A 9,902-nucleotide genomic window follows, 5' to 3' on the forward strand; every position below is an offset into this window, starting at 1 on the left:
CGCCTCACGTGTGTTCTGTGCACAAACCCCCCTCATTGTCGGACTCCTCTCGCTGGGGCACAGATGAGGGGGCTGAGAGTGGGGCAAGCAGGCCAGAGGCCAGAGTCAGGCGTCCTGGGGGTCGCTCAGAGTGGGGCGGCGGTCCTGGATTCAGCATCCCTGGGCACCATTGGAGAGTCCGTCAGCCTCAGTTTAGGTGCCCCCCCCCCCCCGCTGGTGGGCAAGGCCAGGGCGATCGTCCTGTTTCACGCCTCGGCTCTCTGGCTACCTGACAGTTCCAGAACTGCGGTGCGGACTCAGGGCCCTGCTCAGGAACTCTGAGTGAGGCGCCCAATGTGTTGTGCCTCGGTTTCCGCATCTGGAAAACGGGATCGCATTGAATTGTTGTGAGTTGATACAAGTTAGGTGCGCGTCGGAGCAGGCCCTGGTGCGTGGGAAGCGCTCACCCGCATTAGCCGTGGTCCTCATGCAGACTTGGCCCTGGGTTCGGGTGGGGGGGCCAGGCCAGGCCGAAAAGAGGCAGGTAGGTTGCTCAGGGAAGAGGATGGCTGGGGGGGGAGGACGTCCGAGGACAGCACCTCACGGGGGCCCTAAGCTGATCCCACCCTGTCCTGTGGGATCTCTGCTCCCCGCACCACCGGGTCCCCTCCCCGTTGACTGTTGTCTCTCTCCCCAGCCTGGGAGTCCTGGGAAGGCACGCAGAGGGCCCGGGGTGCCCTGGTGTCCCGGGCCCTGCTCAGGCCAGGTGGCACACACTAGGAGCGTGCTCATGGGGTGGGGGTCGGCCCTACTGCACCCGGAGTGTGGGGTCAGGGCTTATCCAGTTCACGAGGACAGCTGAACACTCAGCGTGAGGAAGCACACACCATGGCGCTGGGCCCTCCCCTCCCATCTGGGGGGCTCGGTGGCTAGAGGGGTCCTGGGCAGGCCTGGCGTGGGTCCCCAGCCGCCATGTGTCCCTGAGGCGGCCTGACTCTCCTGCCGGCAGATGCATGACGTGTGGGTGCAGGCACGCAGGTACGTGATTATGCCGAGGGCAGCCCCCGCCCCCATCCCAGGCCTGGGTGCAGGACCTGGGCAGGAGGTCGCTGCCGAGCCGTCACCCTCCTGGTTGGTCCAACCTGCCGGAGGTCGCTTCGTCTCTGTGCACGTTCTGACTGAAGGCGTGTGGTGCCCGAAGCCCCAGCTCTCAGACCTGACGCCCCAGAACCGGCCCCGCTTCTGTCCCGATTCCCTAACCCACCTCCTTGCTGGGCTCTCGGGCCGCTTCTCACACTGCCCTGCGCAGCATTGCCCTGTCCGCACCAGGGACGGGGGCTGCATGACTGAGCTGAGACATCGGGGCTCAAATGCCGTCCTTAGGGGTCCGCTCGGGGTCCAGAAAGTTGAGGCGGAGGGGTGGCAGTCGGCAAGGCAGCCAGAGGGGGAGAAATCAGACACGTCATTGAGAGAAGCTGTAGCTGGCAGACAAATTCATTCACTAAAGCCGCGTCAGGGGGTTCTCTTGTCCCAGGCGGGCCTCAGGGTTGGCTCTGAGCTCCCCAGCAGGCGACGCAAAAAGAGAAGCACTTGCACGGAGGCCCGGAGGCCCGTATCTATGGCCATTCACAGTTTTGTGGCCACCGGGAGTCATGGCCGGGGGCCCTGGGCGGTGAGCAGCAAGCTGGCTCGGTCTCTGTCGCCTCCGTCGACTGGTGTGGCCTCCTGCAGAGCCCCTGTCCCTTACCGTGACACGCTTAGAGCCAGCAAAATAGAGCAGAGGTGATGGATCTCTCTGCTGTGACCGTGTCATGTGATACAGGACCCCGTGCTGCTAGCAGACACTCTCCTGCTGGCCTCGAAGAAACGAGCTGCCGTGTTATTTTGGGGTCCGCAGAGGGAGCCACGTGTCGGGAGACAGCTCTGGTCACTCAGAGCAGCCCCGCTCCCAGACAACAGCCCGGAAGCAACCACGGACGCCAGTCCTACAGCCACAAGGACTTGAATTCTGAGTGTTGCCTGTGGGCCCAGTTAAGCCACGCACAGCCTGGTGATGCCTGCAAACCGAGACGTAATAGATGCGCCTCGCTTGGCGCTGGGGGTCCTGCGTCTTTATTACGCAGCAATGGCTACCGAGTACGTGGGTGACGTGCTCTTGCTTCCTGCATCTTGAGCGGGCACCTGGCTCAGCAAAGGCCTCCTGCTCCGTCGTCAATCACACAGACAGGGCAGCCCCAGTGGCTCAGCGGTTTGGTGCCGCCTTCGGCCCGGGGTGTAACCCTGGGGTCCCGGATCGAGTGCCACATCGGGCCCCCCGCAGGGAGCCTGCTTCTGCCTCTGCCTGTATCTCTCTCTCTCTGTGTCTCTCATGAATAAATAAATAAAATCTTAAAAAAAAATCACACAGACATTCGTTGCTGGCACTTACGTTTATTGAGCACCTGCCGTGTGCCGGGCTCTGCACCAAGCTTCTTGGTCCGTCCTTTCTCCGGTTGCAGGGAACTGGGGTGCTCATGGTGTTCATTTTGGGGATGGAGAGGTGGAGGCCGGGAGGCTTCCCTGAGCACCCCCAGAGCACACACACACACAGAGGTCGTTTGGCTCCAGGGCCCCCTTGGCCCACCCCGGGGTTTGGCTCAGGCCTGCATCTCATAAGCTACTGGCGCTCTTCCGCTGGTGCAGCGGCTGAGGATCCCACCTGCTGAATTACTTGTAGGGTATCCCCAGGTGTGGGGGGCTGACTGGCTGGGCTTCGGGGGGCCTGCCGGGGGATCCTGGTGCATGTTTACGCTTGAGAACCACTGAGGGAGCAGATTCTGCTATCTCACGCCTCAGGACCTTGGCACAGGCTGCTCCCTGCAGAGGAAGGCTGAGCTCCTCACTGTCCCACTTAGCAGGGGCCACTCTTCCTGCTCTTCCAGGTCCCACTTAGTGTCACCCCCCCCCCTTAGGAAAGGCCTCCGGGCCCCGAGCTCAAATCAGCCCCTTGCCGTTTCATGATCTCATACTTTGTGTCTCTCTTACAAGGTCTTGTCATGATTTAGTGGTTTTTTTCTTTTTTTTTCCAGGAATGTTCTGCTTAGCGCCCTCCTGTCCCTCCCAGACTCCACCTCCAGGGAGCCAGGGGCTGGGGTCTGCCCAAGTGCTGGCTGTGGCCCCACGCCCGGCAGGTACACAGTAGGTGCACAGTGAGGGGTGATGGCCGGGGGGTGCGTGGATGAATGGACCTCCCCACCTTCCTGCTTCCCCGTGGCCACGAGAGAAAGGAAGGCGATTTCAAACAACCTGAAATGTATCTCAGCCTGGAGCCGCCAGAAACACCAGCTCCCCTGGCGGGGCGCATCGACCCACCGTGGGGCGGCGAGTGTCTGGCTTTGTGGAGGCGGAGGTGGGGGGCTCGGGGCGGGAGGCGGCTGCGCCAGCCCTCAGCAGCGATCGACACCCCCTCCCCGACACGGGCGGCCAAGTGAGGGGCTGCGGATGGGGGCTGGGGCGGGGCGGGGGGCGCGGTGTGCAGCCTCTGTAGCAACCAGGACGGAAAAGCCCTCTCAACACACAAAAGCAGGAAAGGCACATTAAGCCCATTATCAATATTTTGCCTCGAAAAAAAAAATAAAAAGCATTTTCTTCTCTGAAAGATTAATATCCTGGAAGGGGGAGACACTGGGTTTGATGTCTGGTGAATGGCGGGAGGGTGAGGCTTTGGTCCCGTCTCCCCCCACCCCCAGCCCCCGTGGGTGCCTGGGTCCCTCCGTGCAGCTCGACCCCAGCCCCCCCGCCCCCCCACTACCCACCCGCTCCTCCTCCTCGAGGCTGAGCCCCTGCAGGCTTCAGTTGCAAGCCCAACCCTCAGTCCACCTCCGTCCTCCCCAGGAGCGGGGAGCCCCCCCCCGACACCTCCCCAGTGGGCCGTGTCCTCCCACCTCCCTGCCCAGCCTCGTGCTCTTCCCTTGTCCCTCTGCTTGCCCTAGGAAACTCCTACTCTACCTGCAGAGCCCAGCTCCAATGTCTCCTCCTCTCTCCACCTTCTGCTCCCTTCCCAGAAAGAACCCCAGCCCCAGCGGGTCTCATGCCCCCCCCGAGCCCCCCCACCCTGGAGCTTTCCCTCTGGTTCCCCCCAGGCCTGTGTGCTTCCTGAGAGCAGGGCTGGAGCTGGCCCTCGGGGACCTTGGCATCGCCCCACATGTTGGATCAGTACTTGGGTGACGGTGCTCCCACCCACCCCCCAGAGGCCTCTGTCCCTCCCCATCTCCCCCTGCGCAGTAGGCCTGTAGGCCTGGAGAGAAGATTCTGGAATCCGGCTGGGAAGGAGGGGCTGAGCCCCATCCTTCTGCCCTCTCAGTTTCCCCTTTTATAAACAAGGGGTCAGGATCCGATTTGAAATCCTGGAGACTGGCAGCCCGGGTGGCTCAGTGGTTTAGCGCCGCCTTCAGCCCAGGGTGCGATCCTGGAGACCCGGGATCGAGTCCCACATGGGGCTCCCTGCGTGGAGCCTGCTTCTCCCTCTGCCTGGGTCTCTGCCTCTCTCTGTGTGTCTCATGAATAAATAAATAAAATCTTAAAAAAAGAAAAGAAATCCTGGAGACATTCATGTGTGCCTGAGTCCCTTCCGTGTGAAGACTTTGGGGTGCTCTAGGTGCTGAGGAAAACCGCGGCCCGCAACCAGGAACCCTAGTTTGCGAACAATGCTGCCCCCCGCTGCCCCCATCCTCCCTGCTTCCTGAGGACGAGGCACTGTTTTGACTTTAATGAGGACACTGAGGCCCAAGGGGGTCCCTGGAGGCCCCGCAGACCGGCCAGGAGGCAGTGGGGTCCATCTAGGGGTCACGCGATGGGGGGCCGTCCAGGCGGGGGTGGGTATAGGAGCTGTTTTTGTTGCTGAAGTGAATGGGCAGCTCGGGCCTGGGGAGGGGGCCTTGGAGGGGCTGCCATCTGAGTCCCCACCTGCCCCGGGCTCAGGCCCCGCGGTCCCCTCCCCCTCCCCGGCGGGTGGATGGCCCACCCCCATTATTGGGCCTGTATGCCCCCCCAGGTCATCACCGCTGCCCCCTGCATGCAGTCTCGGCTGCCCCCTGCCCTCACCCTCTCCTGCCTGGCTCTGCCTGGGCTCAGCCCTGGGAATCACGGAGCCCACCTCTGCCTCTCCCTCTTGGGCCAATGGACAGGGGAGGATCTCAGCACCTGGACCCTCTGTGCAACCCGACGTGGACCCCAGTCACTCTGTGTCCCCGCCGCCCCCGCAACCTCACAGCCTGAGATGATCAGGGCTGCGGGCATTGGAGTCTGGGCTGCAGCGATCCAGGAGGACTTCCTGGGGGAAGTGGTCCCACGAGGACCTGGACAGGTCGGAAGTGGGAATGATTCTCCTTCCACCGCACCGCCACCCCCCAAGCCTGGAGCTGAGCTTGGAGGGCTGAGGAGGGGCCGGGGAGGGAGAGAGGGGAGAGCGGAGCTCATTAGAGGAGGGGATGAGGCACGGGGCGTCGCGGGGGTGGGGGAGCCACTGACAAGAGAGAATATTTTATCGAGGCGGCTGCGATCTCTCTTCCAAGGCCAGCGGCCCCTCAGATATTGAGTATCCCTGTCGATGCCGGTAGCTGTAAGTGGAGGGAAAAAATCGCTTAATGGGCTGCTTGAGGCTCGCTCAGGTGGGTGGGTGCCTGGGGCTGAGAAAAGAAGGTGGCGCTGGGCCCTTAAAGGGGCCTCTGCTCCCCCTCCCCTGGGCTTGGGGGCTCAGGGAGGGGGCTCCAGACGGCTGCGAAGGGCCCTGCTTGCAGCCACAGGTTCTCTGCTTCGCTTCATCTGGCTTGCGATTGCTGGAAGCATCTTTCCTGCACCTACTGTGCGCGCAGGGAGCTGGGGAGCTCCTGGGGGGTGCGTGCAGATCTTACAGCACAACAGGGGCTGAGGGCAGGGGCTGGGGGCCGGGCAGGGGGCCGGGCAGGGGCCCCGGAGACTTCTTGAGAAGGGAACTGTTTGCCCTGAGAGCCTAGGCCGAGTGGGCATTAATTCAGAAGACAAACGGGAACAGCCTTCCCGGCGGTGGAAACAGCATATGCTAAGGCCCGGCAGTCGGAGGAGCTTGGGGTTATGAGGGGTGCATCCCTGCCCTGAGAGTGAGGGGCTGCCGGGACAGGGGCTGAAGCCGGGGTGAGATGGGGTTCAGTTACTATTATTTTCTTAGTGACAATAAGCGCTGTTTCCAGTTAGGCTGGCGACGTTATCTTCGTGTATAGAAGGGGAACGGAGTCATAGATACGCGCTGCGCCCCCTTCCCGCTCAAAGCTCTTGAGTTAGGAGGACAGAGGGGGGGTCTCGGGGGTCTCAGGGGTCTCAGGGCACAAGACAGCCTCCCACAGAGTCACCCGAAGAGCAGAGGGGCCTGAGGGATCTTCACGTTCTTTTGCTACATTTTCTTTCTTTCTTTCTTTCTTTCTTTCTTTCTTTCTTTCTTTCTTTCTTTCTTTTCTTTCTTTTTCTTTCTCATTTATTTATTTATTTTTATTTTCTTTCTTTTTTAAAAATGTTTTTATTTTATTTAAAGATTTTATTTATTATTTATTCATGAGAGACACAGAGAGAGGGAGAGGCAGAGACATAAGCAGGCTCCACGCAGGGAGCCCGACGTGGGATTCGATCCCGGGTCTCCAGGATCGCGCCCTGGGCTGAAGGCGGCACTAAACCACTGCGCCACCCGGGCTGCCCCTTAAAAAATGTTTTTAAAGAAACATTTTATTTATTCATTTAAGGAGGGGGGCAGATGGAGAAGCAGAGCTCCCGCTGAGTGGGGAGCCCCACGCAGGACCCCGGGATCGTGACCTGAGCCCGAGGCGCTTCACCGACCGAGCGGCCCAGGCGCCCCCCGAATAGCTTTAGATTTGCAGAAGAGCTGAGCATCGTGGGGCCTCGCACACACCCCCCCTTTCCTCCGCTGTCCCCCGCGAGCCGCGCTTGTCATAATTAACGAACCGATATTCCACATCATCAGGAATGGCTGCGGCTTGAATCGTGGCCCCCGCAGCAGGTGGTGACGTCCTAACCACCAGGGCCTGTGCACGTGGCCTCACTGAGGCGCGGGGCTCGCTCCGCGGGCAGGTGGAGAGGGGGCCCGCGGTGGGTCCTCATCGGCAGGACCGGTGTCCGTTCCAGAGGGGACGTTTGGACACAGACACACACGGGGAGAAGCCAGGTGGACGTGAGGGCGGAGGTGGGGTGAGGCTTCCACAGGCCGAGGGACTCCAAGCACCAGATCCCCCCAACCGCCGGAGCCCCCCCTTGCGCTTCTGGCCTCCGGGGCTCAGGGACAATACCTTCCTGTTGCTTAGGGGCGCCCGGGGCTGCAGCGGTGGGAGGGTCGTGATCCCGGGGTCCTGGGATCGAGCCCCGCGCCGGGCTCCCTGCTCAGTGGAGAGTCTGCTTTGCCCCCTCTCCCTCTCTCTGTCAAATAATAAATAAAATCTTTTAAAAAAAAATGTCTGTTGCCTAAGTCACGGCTGTGTTAGGGCCGCCACAGGACACTTGCACGTGAACTAACGTGGAACATTAGGGTCCCCACCCTGCCTCGTACTTTCCACGGTTTTTTTTTCCCACGGTTTTCATTGCACGTGACGCCGCGCCCGCCGTTAGGGCCTTGCAGGGAGGGTTTCGCTGCCCTCGGGACCCGGGGCTGCGTTCATCCCCCTGTGCCCCCACCCCGGCCACCGCCGATCCCGTCGCTGTTTCTAGAAGGTCGTAGACCTGGAGCCACGCGTGTGCGTTTTCTGGTCCGTGGCTCCACCTGGCTCCACGGCTCGCTTCTTTCGGGGCTGAACGATGTTCCCGCGTCTGCGTGGAGCACGGTCCGCATGTCCACCCTCGTGGCAGCGTCCTGGCCGCCCGAGCCTGGGCGACTACCAAGCCGCTGTGAGCGTCCATGTGCAGGTTTTTGCATGGACGTGAGCTGCCAACCCCTCCGGGGCGGGGCGGCCTTTCGCCAAGTCAGCACCGTCCTTTGGGTGCAGCCGGGGAGCGCCCTGTGCTGCGTCCCGCCAGCCGCCTGCTGCCGGCTCCGGGTGGCGTCCACACTGGCACTGACATGGGGAAGGCCGCGGGGGGCATACCCTTCCATCAATCCTGGCACACGTCTGTGCCTGTACCATGGGACGAATTTCTAGTGGAACACGCGGGCCGGGGAAATCCAGTTACCTGTTAGGGAGCACCTACGATGCGCTGGCGTAGCTGTCAGGACCCAGCAGGGAACATGATGGATAAACGTTCTTGTCCTCACCACCCCTGCACCTTGAATTTGCCCTTTTAATTTCGTTAGATGTTGGCACATTGCCTTCCAGAAAGATCACATACATTGACCCAATCACCAGACGTGTATCATCGTAATTGTGAGTGTGTGTGTGACACGGGGCTGCGAGGGGTTCCTGGTTCCCTCCCCTCTCCTCCTGGACTCGTGGAGATGGAGGTAGGGGGCACCTGGCCCAGGTCCCTGGAGGGGCAGGAGAAGCCAATCAGCAAATATGTCAATCATTCGATCAGTCGAATTGGGTTAATAAAGCAGCCAGATGGGGAGATGACTTCGGAAATCCATGTGCCCGGGCATGTCCAACGGGGACAGCGTTCTAGGAGCTGACACCCGTCAGGCCTGGCGTGTGGGTGGGCCAGGAGGCACCCCCTGGGGTGGGAGACCCGCTGTCTGGGCCTCAGCTTCTCCATCTATCAAGGGGGCCCCCACCCTGGCGGTGGTGCCGGGTGCTGGGTGCGTGCAGCCGGGGCCGGCAGTGTCGTGGCCCAGCGACGACTGTCCAGCCGGCCCGTCCTGGGCTCCGGTGCAGGCCCCCGCCCTCAGAGAGCTCCAGCATTTACCAAATGAGCACGTAAGTAGAACCGTGGAAGGTTCCCCGGGTGAGGCACCTGGGGCTGGCGGACCCAGGAGGGAGGATGAGCAGGTGAGCAGATGGCGGGGACAGACCAGAGACCCTGAGGTGGGGACAGCAGGAGAGAAGGCAGAGCCAGGCAGGGGTGAGCAGCTGCAGAAAGCCGGGGGGGCCGAGGCACACTCACACACGCCTACACACATGCACCAACATGCACGCCACCTACGTGCTTCCACACGACCCCGACACATGCAGACACACACACAGGTTCTCCCATATTGCACACACCCTCACATGCACATGCATGTACACAGGAACGTGTGTATGCACACTCACAAGTAACCTACGATCACCCCCCACACCTCACATGCATACACGCTCACAGTTATACACTGGCGTGCACTCATGTGTAGGCACCCATACACTCACATGCACTCATGCACCCACACCACACACACGCACCCACTCACCCCTTACACTTATGAATGTGCACACTTACACACACACACAGGGACACACATGTTTGCATACAGTCTTCACTTCCCTTCCTTCCTGCCCTCCCTCATGCAGTGCACACACACCCACTCGTGCCCATTGACACAGACATGCACAGGCACCTGCTCACACCCATGCATGCACACACACACAACCCCACTCTTGCACATCTGCTTGCACGATCCTACACTAAAAGGCACATGGAGTCACACTCACACTCGGACACACTCACACACACACATTCAGAGCTGCTGTTGAGCCATTCACGTGTTACAGACCCAAGCAGCCATTTTCAAAATAGCTCATCCTTTGATAAAATCCAGCTTTTTCATCTTGCACACGAATTGGCTAACCGCCGCCTCCCTCCCCCTCCCCACTCAATAACCAGGTTAAAATAAAAATTGAATTCCAGCATCTGCTTTCAAAAATAACCCCCACACAATCCACCGGTCAATGCAGCCTTCCTCAGCTGTTAAGAATTAGAAATGCAAAGGCCACGGAAGGGGATGGACACTCCTCAGGTGCAGCATTATGTGAAAAATAAAATAACATAAATGCAAACTG

The sequence above is a fragment of the Nyctereutes procyonoides genome, unplaced genomic scaffold (assembly GCF_905146905.1).
Source record: "Nyctereutes procyonoides isolate TBG_1078 unplaced genomic scaffold, NYPRO_anot_genome, whole genome shotgun sequence".
NCBI classification, from domain to species: Eukaryota; Metazoa; Chordata; class Mammalia; order Carnivora; family Canidae; genus Nyctereutes; species Nyctereutes procyonoides.